This window comes from Cheilinus undulatus, linkage group 1 (genome assembly GCF_018320785.1).
Source record: "Cheilinus undulatus linkage group 1, ASM1832078v1, whole genome shotgun sequence".
Lineage (NCBI taxonomy): Eukaryota > Metazoa > Chordata > Actinopteri > Labriformes > Labridae > Cheilinus > Cheilinus undulatus.
The window spans coordinates 6,999,478-7,017,908 of record NC_054865.1 but is presented as its reverse complement, the minus strand read 5'-3'; positions in this window follow the sequence as shown (position 1 = coordinate 7,017,908).

The window sequence follows — 18,431 nt, the reverse complement described above, 5'->3', positions numbered from 1 at the left end:
TCTTTAAGATGTGTTTAGATTAGTGCTGTTAGTTGATTAAAAACATTAAAATACTACCATTTAATTGTATTTTTGGTTGAGATAAACTAGTACAAGTATGATGTTTGAATGAAGAAATATTAAACAAACTAGAGTTTTTAAACTTAGTTTGTGGTTTGTAAATCAGAGTGTCTTAATTCACTGAGCATTAATATCTATAAACTGCAAACTAGCCCAGAAGACAAACACATCAGGTACAAAATAACTTTTGCTGTAAAGTGAATGATCAGGTGTGCTGTTACCCCGAGGTAGCTGAAGTAGCTGACTGATGTCCAGTGGTCTCTCGTCAGTGTAATAAATGTAGCTCGGGCCAGCTGCTCCACTTTAGCTGCCTTTTTAGCTGTCATACAGTTCATGGATTCTTGTGACAGTAGTTCTTGTAGGTGTTCTGTTGTGGAGTCTGGACTACTGGCTTGTAACTCAATGCTTATTGTAGCTCTGAGTTGGTCTCTTTGCACCATGATTGTCATAAAACACCAGACTCTATCAGGAGTTTGATACGAAGTGGAAGATTGTCATGAGGTATGACAAGTGCATTGCTTTGTATCAACAATTAAGGCAGTAAATACCACCAATTAACACTGAAAGTGAAAGGAAATTACATAATATTGTATTAAAAGTACACTTAAGTTTGTTAAAAAACATAACACTGTGAGTGTTAAAAATTAACACTATACGAGTGTTGAAATATCAACACTCTCCAAAGTGTTATTCTAACTCGGAACCTGTGAGAATTATATGAACTCAGGAAAGCGTTAAATTTAACACTATGTGAGTTAAATAAACACTGTTTTTTGCTGTGATAGACTAAAACTATGAAGTAGGAATGCAGCTAACGACTGTTCCTATAGTCGACTAGTCGCCGACCACTGCAGCGATTAGTTGACTAGTCGGGTGACACGTTGTGGGATCCCTTGACTTTGAAGGCTCAAGGCTTCAAGCTATTTTTTTTTTTTTGCCTACCATGGCTGCCCTTCACCATCAGGCCTGTTTGCACTGGTGTTGGTAACACATGCACTGGAACCTGAACATGTGGAGGAACGTTATGTTCAACGATGCCTACGGCAGTTGGATCGTAGGGTCAAAGTGTGGAGAATTATTATGTGATACAAAACCACAAAAAATGAATCCAAGACATTATAATAACAAACAAACAGAAACAGGCATGCAAAACAATACAAAACAAAAACAAAAAGTCAGAGCAACAGTAAATACCACCAGCAGAACAAATTACTGTCTTTCATAAAGCCTCCATATTCAGGATTATTTGATACGCCAATGCACATTACACTAAGAGTATTACTAAAGGGACTGTTCCCGTTTTAATCTGCGCTCAGTGATTCTCCTTGCTCGCTCAGAACTGAGGCACAAATACAACTCAAAAATTTTCCCTTTTTCAGACCACTCTCTGTAAACCCTAGAGCTGAGGGTGGGTGAAAATCCAGCTCAGCAGCTTCTGAAATACTCAGCCCAGCCCTTCTGACTCCAGCAACCATGCCACGTTGAAAGTCACATGCCTAAATGCATTGAGTTGCTGCCATGTGATTGGCTTATCTGCAATTTGCATTAACAAGCAACTGAACAGGTGTACCTAATAAACTGGCCAGTAAGTGTATTTCAGACAGAGACAACACCAGGACGGGCCTCTCCCTTTAATTTGCTGACTACGTCTGCATTTTTATCTGTATACAACCGCCGTATGAGATCGATCATGGATTAAAACCGCTCTCATCTCATTTTAGTAGAAGTTGTGTGAGTGCTGTCTGATACAGGCTCTACGGATAAACAGAGAGGTAAAAGTCTGCTGCTTCTTGCCTCTGTTGATGCTCTGATTCAAGCCTGTCATCTTTCATTAGATTTATAATGAAAATATAAGCAGTCTGAACTCGATGTGGTTCAAACAGAACAGCTGCTGTCTTTTAACCCTCCCCACCCCCACCCATTCACTACTGCTATGAGGCTAATCATCACAAGAGCTGGTGAAATAAAACTTTGCTCTTACTCCTCAGTTTATCAAAATCAAGACTGCATTAAATAAAAAAAACAATGTAAATTTATCAGTAACATCATATGCCACAGATTCAGCCTCATTTCGATCTCATTATGTATTACAAACTGCAAATGAACTATCTGAACTACTTATGGACTATGACAGATTAAAGTCCAAAAATTTTGATCACGAATATGAAGGTTACAGAAAAAGTTCACACTGGTGCTTTCGAGTGATCAGAGGACACGAGGGAATAAAAAAGTTGGTACTGAAAATTTTTGCTTATAATTTCCATATCATATTTTAATGCAAAGGTTTTCAGGGCCCCTCAAGTTTAAGTTATCAGACATTTATACTGTTAAAGAATGTTACTGTAGGGAAATGTGGGTCTTTGTTTTTTTGTACGAGAGCTTGTTTCTTTCATCAAATGCGGTTAAACTGATGATTTACAAGATGTGTTCTCTCCTCCCAAAGTTTGATGTCTGTAAAAACGGCCTGTCTGGGACTTTCATATGAGCCGGGCTCAAGAGAGTTTGTTTTTAGTCCAGAGCTGCGTGATTGGTACAAGCAGAAAACATCATCTGATCTGATCATCACCATCCGGTGAGTCAAATGCTTAGTTTAAGAGGTTGTCTTTTGTGAGTTATAGTTGACCTTTCTAGGAGTGTTTCTCAGATGTGGAGATGTGTTTCCTGTCAGCATAATAGTTCTAACATGACCTCCTGTTCCGTACATTTCAAGATGTGTTGATATGATCATGACTGAAGCTGCTCTGTGATCAGCAGTTGCTCTCTTTTGTTCCACTCTTTCAGTTTTCTGTCACACCACATCACATACTGACACACTGACCCAGAACCTGCAGCTCTCTGCTGAAATATTCAGAGCTTCAGTGAGGAGGAGACGGCTCCGAAAACCAGTCTGTCTGCTCAGAGTCAAGGGACTCACGGAAAAGTCCTAAACAGCCAGAAAGATGGTCCTGCAGCACCAAAATCAATCTTCTCATCAGGAAACCACATTTAAATTGAGGTTTGGTGCCCCAGTTAACTGTGAGATCATTTGTGGTTTTTATGCTATCAGTCCTTGAACAGTCTTTTTCACATTAGGTCAGCTCAGGTCACATAGTCCCTCCGATCTAGTGCCTAAATCAAATGTTTAAATATACACAGATCTATTTAGAATGCAATAATAGACCATCTAACATTAATAAATGGAAGATTCATTCTCATGTTATATCTCAGGTACCAAGCAGAGTGTAATTTTTTAGGTTTTACACCAGGGGTGTCAAACTCAATCACAGCAGGGGCCAGATTCTGAATTTGGGTCTAACCTGAGGGCCTAGCAGGGTCCATATTTAACCACTAAGTGTCAAACCTAAATGACTTAAAAACTCTAAAGATAAAAACATGACATTTAAAGTCAAAATAATGTTTTAAAAGGCAAAATATGAGATAGAATACTAAAACCATGATTTTTAACAGTCAAAAAATTAGATTAAAATCAAAATCATGAGTTTTAAAGGTAAAAAAAATGGGATAGAAGTCTGTAGGAGTTGAAATGGTCAGCAAAACTGAGATAAAATTTAAAATCATGATAGTTAACAATCAAAATATGTGATAAACATCAAAATTGTCAGTTTAAAAAGTCAAAATATGAGATTAAATTTCAAATTCATGAGTTTTAAAAGTCAAAATATGAAATAACATTAAAATAATGAGTTTGAAAGGTAAAAAAAAACAACATAAAAGGATTAGGAGTTGAAAAAGGTCAGAACATGAGATAAATGTCAAAATCATGACTTTAAAGGGTCAAAATAGGGTTTAAAATTTAAGATTATGAATGATACAAGGTGAAAATATGGGACAAAAAAACACAACTTTTAATCATAACTGTGAGATGCATAACTGATATAGGAAAAACACAGATTTCACCTACGTTCCTTACTTTTTATCAGATTAATTTTACTGTTTACTTTTTCTAATTTTTTATGACTCAACAAGGATGTTATAAATCATCAAGGTTAAGGTAACATTTTTATACTGGAGGAAATCTGCAGACCTCATACTGGTGGACCACTTATAATAAAAAATATCATATGATCTGGTGGGCCGGGTATAACTGCACCACGGGCCAGATTTGGCCCCCGGGCCTTGAATTTGACACCCCTGTTTTAAACTTAACATGTGATGTCATAGGTGTGCGCTGCTACCGAGGAGTAAACTCCATATAGAGCTGCATAGCGCAAACCATGACGACTGTAGACACGTCAGTACACGACTGTTGTTGTTTTTGAAAAGAAAACAACAGAAAAACAACTTTAGGGTCAGAGAGTCACTGTACATTAGGATTCTATTTGTTGAGTCATGTGCAGAGTCAAATGTATGTTTAAGTTTACCTCAGCACCGTCAGTCCAGAAAGTTTAAACCAGTACCAGATCAGTACGCAGTACTGGTCAATATCCATCAACTAGGTATCGGAATTGGTATTGGGAAGGAAAACAGGTATTGGAACATCTCTAATAAAAACGTTGCTTAACAGTCATTTTTGGTTCTTTTTGCATCACATTTTAACTGGAATTTTAATAATTCTCAGTCCCATGACAATGTGTGCACAGTGATCCACCTCTTACGCCTCTACAGCCACATAAATGTTCAATGCAAAGTTCATATTGAAAATACATAAAAATGAGCAGGTAGATCAAAGTTTTCCCATGGCAAATCACAGCGACTGCTGGAAGGAAGTCAAAGAAAACAAACTGTCAGACTCTGAAATGGAGGTTAACAAACAAAAGAAAAAAATAGATTGGTGCTGCATCCAGGACCCACACTGATGTCTTCATGTAATGTCAGAGTTCAGTCAGTTATTCAGTGATCCCCCTCCCGTGAAACAATCTAAAATTTTTACGAGTGAACAGAAATTTATTATTTATTAACTTTTTGTTTTTATTTTGAAGAGGTCAGCCTGGCCTTTAACTGGTTATGAGATCATGGTAAGACTGTGTGAGAGCTGACCATGCTGAGACCAACATCAAGCTGTGAAAATGAAAAGTCAACTTTACAAAGACTTGTATTGATGTTGGACCCCAATAACAACATTCTTTTGGAGCTTTGTAAACCCACAAGGGTTGGGCATCGTGTGTTCATAGTGCATAAATAAAACGAATCTGCAAATTCCATATCAGCATCACTGACTGCTTCTACCATACCAGGTCAATTTATGTTTTCTTGGAAGAATGCATGATGTCATGTAGAAACTTGTGTTTTTTTCTCAAAAAACAAAAAAAAATCCTGTCAGTTATGCTGTTGTACCTCTCTGACCAACTTATGACCTGTGAACTGTACCATAGCACAGGCGTAATGTTGACATAATGATGAGATTTACAAGTGTGTTCTCATTCTTGCTTGAGTCCATCTATTCTGAGTGGATGACTTGAAAAGCTGACGAGAAAAGTAACAATATGCTCCTGAGTACACTTCAAGCAGTGATCACCGTGCTGACACGGTATGTGGAGTTTGAGTCAGTCAGTCAGTTAAATGTGGGTGACCTTATCAACCACTTCCATCCAATCAGTGCCCATTAATAATCCACCGCCAGACATGCAAATCTGATTAAAGTGTAGAGTCAAACTTTGTCAGGTCTGTATGCAATCTTTGAAAAAAAATACTCAGATTTGAGGTAAGGAACTCACTGAATCCCAACACTAGCAGGCCATTGCAATACTGCATCTAAAGCACTGATCTTCAACTGGCGGCCCGAGGGCCAAATCAGGCCCCCTAAAGCTTTCTGTCCGGCCCCCAGAAAATCATTAAATTCAGAAAAGAAGATGTTTGGTTTTAGGAGTGTCTTTTGGCTTCAAATGTCTGCAGCTGTTAAATCCATCAAAAAAAAATTACAATTGAAATAGTTTTAGAACGATCTAATTTTGACCTATTTTATACAGAAATTCACTTGTCATTTATAATTAGTAAATTTTTTTCTTTAAAATGGGTTAAGACTAGCAGAAATGTTGCAAAAATTAATCACAGTTGGGGAGGGCCCATTATTTGGGATTTTCAGGGGCCCTGACAAGTCTGTGGGCCGGCCTGTCTCTTTGTGGCCTGCTGCGTTATAGATAACAGGGATAGATCTCGCTGTAAAACCTAAAAAGTTTCCTGCATTTTGAAAAGAAATACAAATACTAATACAAAATATTTATTTAATTTTTGTGTATTTGAAAGTCAGACCCCCAGAGTCCCTGTGGAGACTAAATCTGGCCCTTGTGCAGATGCGGTTGATGACCCCTGATCTAAAGTTTGTTAATTCCTGCTGCTGTGACTGGAGCAGAAAATGCACCATTTCTACAGAAATGAAACTCACAGTCACACAATTTTAGTGATTTATTACCCAAGTAGTGCAAAATAAAGCTATCTAAAAAATTTAGATAACACTGCACTTTCACTGTTTTTTCCTGTCTTTATAATCACGATAATGTGTAACATCAGGATGGATGATAATCACTCATTCATTTATCATCACCATCAGCATGGCAGTGAAATTTCACAGCTCATATATACACAGATATGCTTTCTAGCTCTCTTGTTATATCTAAGATAACTACTTAGAATAATTGATTTTTCACAGAGAACTTCAGCTCCTATAATCCTGAAATTCTCCTGTATTGGCTCGTATAGACCCACACATCCTGCTTCTGTGCATAACTGATAGAGCAGACAGGAGTGTTTATCAGGCTCAAGTTTCTGTGTGAAAAGTTAGATGTTATTTCCAAAATTCACAGCAAAACTTCATCATATTAAACATTAAAAAAAAAAAAAAAAAAAAAAAAAAACTTTAGCCAGAAGTTATAACTTTTCAAAATAGGAGCCTTTTTACATTCATCAGCTTGCAACATCCTGGAACAACTGTTTGCACTGTTGCTGATATGAATCACAGGAAAACACCCTCCTGTTTGGTTTGAGCTGCAGCAGCTCAGTTTACACAGCTGCAACTGTCCTCAGAAACATTTTGAAACAGTCTGAGTCAGGTAATCAAAAAAATAAGCAAATAATATATAAACTGTGAGATAAAAAAGTCAAAGTGGGTAGAGTATGTGGCTATATGCAGAAGCTACGTATAATCCTAGGCATACTGGTCACATCTCTTCCCCCACTTTCCCCATATAGCCTGTCTCTCTTCAGCAATCCTGTTTAAATTAAAGAGCCAAAAAAAAATAATAATAATAATTAAAAAATTGAAATTGAGACCACAAGTCATAATTCTGGGATAAAAAAGCTGCTATTGTGGGATCAGAATTCACAACTGTGAGATAAAAAGTCAAAGTTGAGATAACAAGTTATGACTGGGATTTTAAAAAATATCATCAGTATGATATAAAAAGTCATAATTATGAGATAAAATGTAAAAATAGAGAAAAAAAATCAAATAATTAAATTAAATCCTAAAATTTAAAATATAGCAAGTCACTTTTATGAGAAAAAAAAAGTTATAAATATGAGATAGAAAGTCAATATTGAGATAAGAAGCCAAAATACTGGCATTGAAATATCCCAATTATGATATTAAAAAGCAAAATTATGATATAAAATGCCAAAAAATCACATCAAAAGTCATAATTGTGAAATAAAAATGTCAAAATTTTGTAATAGCCTTTTATAATTATGAGCTAAACAGAAAAAAAATTGCATTAAAAGGTTGTATTTTTGAGGAAAAAACTGTGAATTATGAGAAAGTAAGTAAGTGAATTAGATAGAAAGTTATAACTTTGACTTTCATCTCATAATTCTGGGTTAATATTTTATTGTGTAATCTGATTTTGATACCTTTTAAGTGATTTGGACTCCCATAGAACAAGCTTATAAAAAAGACAATCATTTGTCTTTTGAATGATGTCGGATCACTCAGATCAAGTGTGAATCTCTGCATGGACTCTGAATGTGATCCTGTCTTCTGCACAGTCTGCTTTGCCTTCCCTCCTTCAGTCTTCTGTTGTGTTTCCTGAAGGTTTTTTGATCTGTCTCTCAGAAGCATTTCACTGTTGCATTGTTAATCTGATCAAACATTGAATGTGCACTTAAAACTGGGGCCTCTGTCATCCTGCTCTCTATAATTCATCAGCCTCAGCGAGCAGAAGGCAGCAACATAAGGAAACACGAGGGACACGGAGGCTGCTTTCCTGCAGGGTCTGAGCGGGCCGGACGCTACAGCGGAGGAGAGCAGGCATTAACAAGAAGAAGCAGGCGACACAGTGAGCAGATCCCTCAGGGCTCTGATGGATGGAGGGGAGAAACATTTGTTCGAGACGAGCCGAGCCTCGAGGACGAAGAAAGAGGAGCTCTCTGGGGTAAAGACGCGGCACGGACAAGCATCTCCAGCTGAGCTCAAATATTTCCAAATTCAGAGAAAAGCTCCACTACAAACATTGTGTTTTATCTCCTGTCTTTGGGAGCGCTTCACTCACACGCAAACGCTCCCTGCTCATTTATTTTTCAGATAACTGTCTGCTTTTGTTATGTGTCTCAGTTACTCACCCAGCTGCTAGGTAGATCTCAGTGAGGAGGCTGTCTGACAGACAAATTTAAGCTGCAGCTGCAGTTTATCCAGAAACATCTTTTGTCTAATGAATGCCATCAAGAAATTGTTCCCAACTGGTGGGTAGGAGCCCAAAAATGGGTGGTGGAGCTGTTTTCAAATCATCATAACCTCTCTGCAAACGTGGAGAAACCTGTGCTTCTGTCTTTTTCACCTTGACAAGAAATTTCTGGGAGGAAAAACATTCAATGATGAAAAGATTTTGGGGTTTTGTTATATGACATTGTCATTTCATTCAACTCCCACTGCACATTTTTCTATTTTGATTTCAAAAAGGCTTTGATTTATTTCTGTTCTGTTGGTTTCAAATAATTTCTGAGCTCTCCCCCCCAACCACAACGTGCCTCTACTTCCTGTTATGTCTCTGAAGTGAAGGAGGCACACGGCTCACAGCTGCTGCTCCTCCGTGATCTGCTCTCAAACCACAGAGATCAACTGAACCAACGCTCCTGTGCTGGAGAGATATGATAGCGTTCTGTCGCCTAGGTTTTAATGATCCAATCATGTTCTGTCCTGATGGAGCACACTTATTTCATTTAACAAGTCTTTATTTAACCAGGAAACCTTGTTGAGGTTAGCAATCTCTTTTTCCAGAGTGTCCTGGCCGAGACAGGGAGCAGCCCAGTAAACAAAGTTACAGACAGACAATGATCAGCCATACAAGCAGAATAGCACATTAGAAAATGTCAAAATAAGCAAATATTTGTCCAAATTGTTCAAAGGACTCAGGCTGGGATGTGGTCTGCAATAGCATACAGAAAAAAATACCAAAAAACCCTTTAATGTCAGAGTGAAAACAGATTTCTACAAGGTCATGTCTAGGGCTTAAACAGTTCCTCGAATTATCCGGGTAATTCGAAACAAAAAATTCCTCAAGGCAAATTATCTGCCTCAAGGCTTCGCTTAAATCAGTCATAAATTCATATACGCCCACGCTGTATCGCGCCGTGTGTGCACGGCGTGCTGTGTTTTGCACGGACGACTATTTATGTGGCACAATGCTCTTGTTTTCGCTGTTATAACAACTTAACATGCATGATACGAGGTGTGAAAATCATGAGGGAAGAGAAGTTGACACAGTGATGTTTACAGGTAGGCTACTCGTCCTGCGTTTATATTTAAGATATTACATATCTTACATTCAATCCCTAATTCATCAGACCTGACAACCTCATGCGGAATCTTATCGCTTGACGCTGAGAAGGCATTTGATAGACTTGAGTGGGAATATCTCTGGACCCTACTAGATCACATGGATTTTGGAAAACAGTTCATCAACTACGTTAAAGTTCTTTATGCTAACCCAGGTGCTATGGTACTGTCAGGCAAGACCTGTTCACAATATATTCCCATCTCCAGAGGCTCTCGCCAGGGATGCCCGCTATAGCCACTTTTATTTGTTTTATCCCTCGAGCCACTTGCACAGAAAGTTCGTCAGTCCACCAGTATCATTCCTATTACAGTAAATTCTACCAATCACCTTATATCACTCTACGCAGATGATGTTCTTATTTTTATTAGCAAGCTTTCACAGTCACTTACCCATACCTTAAAGGTATTTTCAGACTTCAATATTATCTCAGGCTATAAAATAAACTGGCAAAAATCTGCTCTGCTACCTTTAAACCATACCACTGAGGACTTGAACTGCTTCAATATTCCAATTGTCAATCAATTTAAATATTTAGGCATAGATATTTTTCCTAGTTTAGAAATCACTGTCAGTAGAAATTACACCACGGTTTTAAATAAGATCAAGAGTGATTTGGACAAGTGGATATCAAAACCGTTATCCTTTGACAGCAGAATCTCAACTATAAAAATGATGATATCACCTCAAATTAACTTTATAGCCTCAATGCTTCCTTTGAATCCACAGACAGGATATTGGGACAAACTGCACAGTTTAATTTCATGTTTTATCTGGAATAACAGAAGACCAAGGATAAAACTGGCTACTCTTCAGAAAGAAAAATCAGCAGGAGGATGCGTTCCGTTCTGCCTTGAAGGCGTATGGAGTACCATGGAACTCTGGTTTACCTAAACATGAACTTACAAATAATTTACACAGTACTAACATGACCAAAGGAACTGTATCAACACTGTACTCCCGGATAATGAAAACACAGGACACTCCTCTCCCTATTCAGGCAACCTGGCTTAAAGACTTAAACTCTATCTCTTCGGAAATAGCTTGGGAAACTATCTGGGCAAATATTAAACAGGCATCCAAAAACCCTAATCACCAATCCATCCATTTAAGATTTACTTACAGGTCTTATTTAACAACTACAATTAGATATAGGATTAAGCTCATTTCATCTCCCTTATGCCAGTTTTGTTCATCTGGTTCTATTGGTTCCTTTCTGCACATGTTCTGGGAGTGTCCGGAGGTACAGTATTTTTGGTCACACGTTACAAAATCCCTGTCTGAAATTCTTTGTAAGGAGATTCCATGTTGCCCCTTATTGTGCTTGCTTAATGACAACTCCAAGGTCCCACTGTCTATACATGAAAAAAGAATTTGGCTCTCTGGTCTGACTGCTGCAAAGAAAATTCTGTCAACACGGTGGAAACCACCACATTCACTGTCATTAAACCACTGGTGGCACCTGCTATCAGATATATTGTCCCTTGAACTCTCTGTTGCACGGTTTCATGGTGCTAAAGGGAAAACTTTAAGGTCTTGGTCTGAAGCTCTCTCAGCTGTATAGTCTCTTGCCAGCAGAAGGGAAGGCTAACAGGGTGGGCGGGTGGAATGGGGGGTGGGACGGTCACTCATTAGGGGGATAAATGAGGGGTTGACAACTAGCTGTATATGCTTATTGATCTCTTTGCAGACATGTATTTTTTGCAAACATGCCACATGCATTTTAAGTTGAAGGTTTAAAAGAATTAATAAGTTTGAAGCAGGGGTGTCATTTTTGACAGACACCCCTATTTTTATGTAAGTAAAAACTTTTTTTTGTTAGTCTATGTAGATCTTGATGCAAATAGCAATTAAACCTTCAGGAATGGCTGTTGCATAGTGAGGATGTATTTGACAGAATTTATTTATTTGTATTTTTTTTTTCCTTTTTCTTTTTTCTTTTTTCTTTTTCCTTTTTTTTAATATATGTGTATGTATGTGTATGTGTATATGTTTATGTGTGTAAATGTATGTATGTATATATATATATATATAAATATATATATATATAAATAAATAAATATATATATATATATATATATATATAAGGTTCTGATTAGAGAAACAACAAATGTCATGCTTTCTGTTTAACACTATGAATTTTGTCTTAATCTTTAAGAGCATGTGTACATGTGTTTATGTGTTGTCAACTTAACTCAATAAACAGTTGTTCACAAAAAAAAGAACGACTTAACATTTGATTGTTCTTTATAAAAATTTACTTGCCAGCCATCATTAGTAAACATTTTTTAACAAAAGGTTAAAGTTGGCAGAAATGTTGCAAAATACACTGATAAGAGTGGTGAAAAGGGGTGAGAGTGGTAAAAATGGGTAATAAGTGGCAAAATAGGTTGCAGTGCAGTACAAAGGCAGCAAAAAATGACATGAAAATTGGTGAAGACAGGAAAAAAGGGTGAAGAAAGTATGAAAGATGGGTTAAAATTGGCAAAATGTGCAAAAAAAAATGCAAAAATGGATAAAAAGGTGACACAAAAGGGGATAAAACATGAAGTAAAAGTGGTTTAAAAAAGGTTTAAGAGTGTCAAAAATTGGGTTGAAGTATCAAAAAGGGGCAAAAAAAAGGCTAACATATAGCAAAAATAGCCTGGCACAGTTGTGGAAAGGTGCTAATGAGTAGCACACAGGGGCAATGATTAGCAAGAAAGTTGCAAAAAAAGGGGTTAACCCTCGGATCCTACTATGTCCATTTGAAGACATTCATCATTTTTTTCAGACTTATTTTGACTTGATAGTCACATTTTTATAGATTGAGGTATCGAATTTGGCCAAAGTTTTTATTTTTCTTCATATTAAAACACAAAAAGAAAAAAAAAAAGTGTTGCCCATAGAACTCTACTGACGCCTAATAGCTCCATCCATCCTTGTTGGTCCAAAATCTGGACAACAGACTTCCATTAAAAACACTTTTTTTGACTGTGTGTCTATGGCACCAAAACAACATAGAGCAACCTTTTCTATGCAGTCACTCGATCACCAGGGCTCTAAATGTCACCATTCCACAGTGATCCAGCAGATAGTGCCAGCGCATTATTTTAACCCCTTCAGCAACACACATGCAGGACTTCTTCCATGGACTCAGAGTGTTTGAAGCGCTATTTCATCCATTAGACATCATCAGAATTAATTCAGATGATTCATGCCACTAGACATGGATGTGTGAGAGTGGGCTACATGTGTAAGGAAAAGTTTGTGTGCTCCTATGTTGCGTCTATGTTTGCAACCGGAAATGCCGTAAGTGGAGTGTTTACAGTCGAAAATGCTACTTACGGGTTCTGCAGTCTGGGACTAAGAAAGGGGGACATTTGGACAATTTCAACTTTGCCCTCACTTCATAGCAAATGGATGGACATGCATGAGGATGCACGGGTCCTTTCGATCAATAGGTAAGAATATATCATATTTCAAATATGCAGTAAATTTATATGTGCGCGTAATGACAGTAATTGTGGTCACATTTTGGTTAGAGGTGGAAATGCGCATGTTCGTGATTCATATCCTATATATTTCCTCTGATTTTTTATGCCTGTACATAAAATAAACCTAACATGAACAAATGCATTCGCTCACATATGATTTGATAGAGGAGGAGGCGCGAGAAAAGGATGGTAAAACTGGCGTGTTTTTTGCTCCGATAGACTCATCTGTTTAGCATGGACACTGTCTCACTCAATCCACGTCATAGGCATAGTGTACAATAACTGGCATAAAAAGGGTGTAACGTTGATTTTTTTTTTTTTTTTAACTTAGTGGTCAGGGTTGAAGTTGTTGAAGAGATTTGAAGCTGTGAAAATTTAAAAAAAATGTCAAAAAATTATTATTTTATGAACACTTATCTGCATGTCCGATTTCTGGACATACTGGCCTCAACCATTCTTAAAATTACAAGGGAGCGAGGGTTAAAGAGTGGCAAATGGGTGAAAAGTGGCAAAAATGTACTATTAATCAATTTGTTAATTTGTACTATTATTAATTTATTCATTTAAAAGTCCAGCCCCCAGAGTTTCTGCCAAGACTAAATCCAGCTCTTGTGTAAATGTACTTGATGACCCCTTCCTTAGAGATTCTTCATGGGCTTCAGGGGAAATGTCTGGCCAGTCGGGCACAGAAAGGCTGGAGATAACCCTTAAAGGTCAAATATTTTTCCTGTTAAGACAAGTTTATATTGGTGTCAGAGGTCCCCAATACATTGCCTCTGAAGTTTGTTGCTGAAAAAACACTCCAGTATAGGATTTTTGTACATCTAAAATCCCTCTGTTTCCGCCCTGCTCAGAACGAGCTGTTTCTGTGTCTGTGACTTTAAATGTTAATAAGCTGTCTGACTCCACCCCTCTCAGGAAATGGATATCAGCTGGCAGCTGAGAGGAGGATCAGCAGGAGGGCGAAACTTTCTTCCAAGCGGGGAGGGCCAACCGAACCTGGGGGTGGGGCTAACTCCCCACATGACATCATGAGGGGAAAAGCTGAGCTTTTTTCAGCACACATTTCCTGATTGTTGGGGGGGATTGTGCACTGACCAAGGGAATGTATTTTTGTAAGAAAAGCCTGAAAACTGTATTATGTATAACATGCTGCCTTCAGAAACTCTTAGATAACTCTTAGATAACTGTTCAACCCTTGGAGCTCTCTGCTGTTTTCTAACCATCGTGTCTTGTCTGGATTTACTGTCTTGAAAAGCTTGTAAAACATCAACCCTGCGGTGCAGAGTCAAGCTCTAAATATCCTTTTCCTCAGGACAACCTTGGCTTAAGAATATGTGTACTGCAGCAATGTCATTTCATCTTTTTTGTCAAGTTACTGGGACACAAAGACAAAAGAAAAAACTGACTAAAGTAAAGGTAAAGTAAAAAATGACTTTTTTTTCTTCTCTTTTCTTTTCTTTTTTGACACAAACTTGTTATCCAATCTCTTTGGACTAAAGAAGAAAAAAAAAGTTAATTCTATGACAAAAACTCTTCAAAATATTCACATTTTTAATAAAAAAAACAGTCCTTGCTTGTTTGGGAGTTTGAGTGATTATTTAAAGTGCAGTGACTCTGAGGTCAGATAAAAGCCTCCCTGAGTTTATTTCTTTCTATTCTGAGTCATTCAGACGCTCTTCTTAATTTTATGAGTCTGTGCACATGCACTATTCTGATGAAGGAACATCTTCCCATCGACTCTCACAGCCCAGTCGCAATGCATTCTGGGATACAAACAGACAATATGGCAGAGGGCTAGCTGGTGAAGCTGCTTAACTGCAGGAATGATCATGGATTATAAAATGGATTATAAAGGGACAAAAATACATCCAATTTTGGAGTTGCTGGCGTGGAATTTATCTTTAAAGACCCCGGAAAGTCAGCCAAGTTTCAAGTCACCTCACCAGAAAACGTTCTGTACAAACTACGAACGCATGGAGAACGTCATTAGAAAGGCACAACGGAGCGCTTTCAGAAGAAAAAATAACTTACTGCCAATGATTAAGATTCAAAAGCAATTTACAAAGGGTGTACCTGTGGCACGGCTCTGGGCTGCATGTGCTCTATTAATGTTGTATATATCCTTGAAATTTAAAGTGCCAAAGACAAAGAGATGCAGTTTACACATCTAGAGGCAGAGGAAGTGAATAAATCAACAAAGCACTGGTGACAACAAGAGGTTAATCTTTTTCGCGTCACTGTCACTGCACAGAGACAAACATGTCTGTTAAACCAGCTGTCAACAGATTAACTCTAGCTCACATGCCAGATAGACTGTTTGAGTGATTGGGAAGGGCGGGACTTTTCAAAAAATTCTCAGAAAAGTGGTTGGATGAACATTCTATCTATGGCCCATTATGGGCCAATCAGAGTGACAAGACAAAATGAGGTAGTAGGTATGGGCAGCTCCAGCGAGTAACAGGAGCTCGGCAGGTAAGCGCTGTCATAGTCTACCAATTGTGGAGCAATGCTGAGACAGTTGTTTGCATCTCTTTTGATAAAGAAAGGCTGTCCAGATCCGATAAAACGGCGGTTCCCAAAGTGGGCCTGGAAGGGTGTAATGACGGGGGGGGGCACTGGAGAAGATGAGCAGTTCAATTATGTCAGCCCAGATTCAATGAAGCAGTGGTAGTTCAAGTCAAAGACATTGTCCATTTTGGATTGGAGAGGAAAACGAGAACCCCTGCTAGGCAGGAAAGCCCTGGCCACACTCCTTTCTTTTGCAACAGCCTACCTGCCCGAGACAGGTTTTTCTACTACTGCCTCGATCAAAACAAACTACAAATCAAATGAACTGAGACTTGAAAAGATCTGTAGCACAAAACAAATCAGTGCTACCAATAATTGCAGGACTGAAACTATAAATCTTAAAAAACATCGTTCATTAAGTATTTATTTTCATGGAATTGTTCATCTTCAAAGAGTCAGATTTTTAAAACTCTAATGCAACTGTTGGTACTACAAAATCTTGACCAACCATCTAGGGATGGGACCGATCCAATCCAATATTGGTATCGGGTCTGATATGGATGTAATAAATAGATCGGATATCTGACTGATGGCACCGATTCAAGTGACCGACCCAAATCCATCCTACAGTTTGCGGTAGATCATGAACGTACCGCAGTCTAACACGAGACAGTCTGTGTGTAACTGAGCTAGTATTAGTTAGGATGTTCTTAGCGGTATAATCACCAAGCAGATTAAACGTAAATCTATATTTAGAATAGTCAAAACTAGTCTAAGAATGAGAGAACACAAAGAAGAGTGGGCGTGACGTTAGCCTGATAACAGGCAGCATGCTAGCGCCACCAGCGCCTTCGTTCCTCTTTGCAGATTAATATTTTGGCCTCTTTTCACTTCGAATGAGTAGTCATACATGAGCCTAACCCTCGACAGCCCACATACCACTTTATTTCCATTTACTCCTTTGGAAACCTGTCGCTAACTGCTGTTAGCCGTTAGCCACCAACAAGCTACTGATTGTTGACATCGGGTGAAGGGTCAGAGAGGAAGGCTGCGGCCATTAACTGAAGCTACAGCGGTCTCTAGTGGCGGGGGGTCCGTTACAGTTTAAAAGAGCATTAAAGACAGGGATTTCAAGCACGTGTTCATAAAAAATGATAGGTAATTAGTTTAACCGACTAGTAAATTAATGTTTAGTAGTAGTTCAAATAAATTTGGTTGGAATACACTTAAATTAAATTTTTTTTTTTTTTTTTTTTTGCTTTTTAATAAGAGGAGCTGGGGGGTTTACTACAGCTTCATGTAACCTCACACATTATACCAACAACAATAATAATTGTTAAATAAATATATATATATATATATATATATATATATAATGGAATCAGTATCAGTATTGGCACATATTTATCGGAATCGGAACTGAAAAAAGGTGGATCGTGCATCCCTACAACCATCAAATATTTTTTTTCTCAGATTAAAGCAAATTCTGCATATCACTTATGAATCCAGGTCCCAGAATCTGGGGTAAGAGGGGAGAGGCTCAGAATATTATCCCTAGTCCACATCTAAGAGGGTATTTTTGAAACTCTGGTTTTTCTGTGCATTCTAGGTTTTTAACACATGCTCATATGTTTTAGGTTACTGAAAATACGCCTTATGAAAAACTCTGTCCAGGTTCAGATTTTAAATTTAAAATAAAAAAAACAAGGTAAAAAGAGTTTTGGGCTTGCAATGTTACACTGTTTGTCAAAAGAATTTAAAAAAAAAGGTCAGAAGGAGAGTTTTAACTGATATGTAATTTACATCCTAAACTACGTTGAACTTAAAGGCACCCAGATTAAAAAACAGTAAATTCTCTCTTTAATCCGAAGCTTTTCCAGGTATCACTCTGACACTTTGTCTTTCTCATAACTGACAAAGATGCTACCAGTACTGGAAAGTCCTGGAGGCTGCAGCAGGTACAACCATCGCTGTCAGAGGCTCCTCTGCTTCATGTGTCTGAAAACTGTTTTAAAGCTGAAAGATACAAAGCACAGCGGGCTGACACCAAAGAAGGAGAGGATCTGACTCCCTCTGAGTCTCAGCAGAGATTACAGCTCCTGTTTCTTATAATTGTTCAGAGCGAGCTGCTCCTCGTACCAATTATAGCGCATTAGCAGCAGCCGCCAAAGTCATTTCATCGCTGCACATCAGGGAGCTCAAAACAAAAAGAAAAAAAAAGAGCCATCCTTTCTCTGGCTGACTTCAGTCGCCTGCAGCATCAAATGAACTGAGGATTTAAGATGGAGCAGATAAAATGAGATTTAAGGATTAGAATGAAATGTGAGTGAACTTCTGGTGACTTGTTTTAAAATGACAAGAAGAAACCAGCAACACAGCTGCTTAGACAGAATCCTCCTCAAAATGACACAAAACTGTTTAAAAAAACACAACAGGAAAAAAACACCTTCCACTGGATACATGCATTTTAGAAAATATTGTATTTAAATTTTATAAATTCAGCGCCTTTTCAAATACCTCCAGGTTTTTTGTCTATTTTCCATCTGAGCAGTAAAACAGCAGAAACAGCGTAAAATATAGAATGCACTTTTATGGAACGGCATCTGGTTTAATGGTAGACCGGATGGTCCTTAAGTCTGCACTCCTTGTTACATCACATTGTGAATCACTATAAAATCACTTG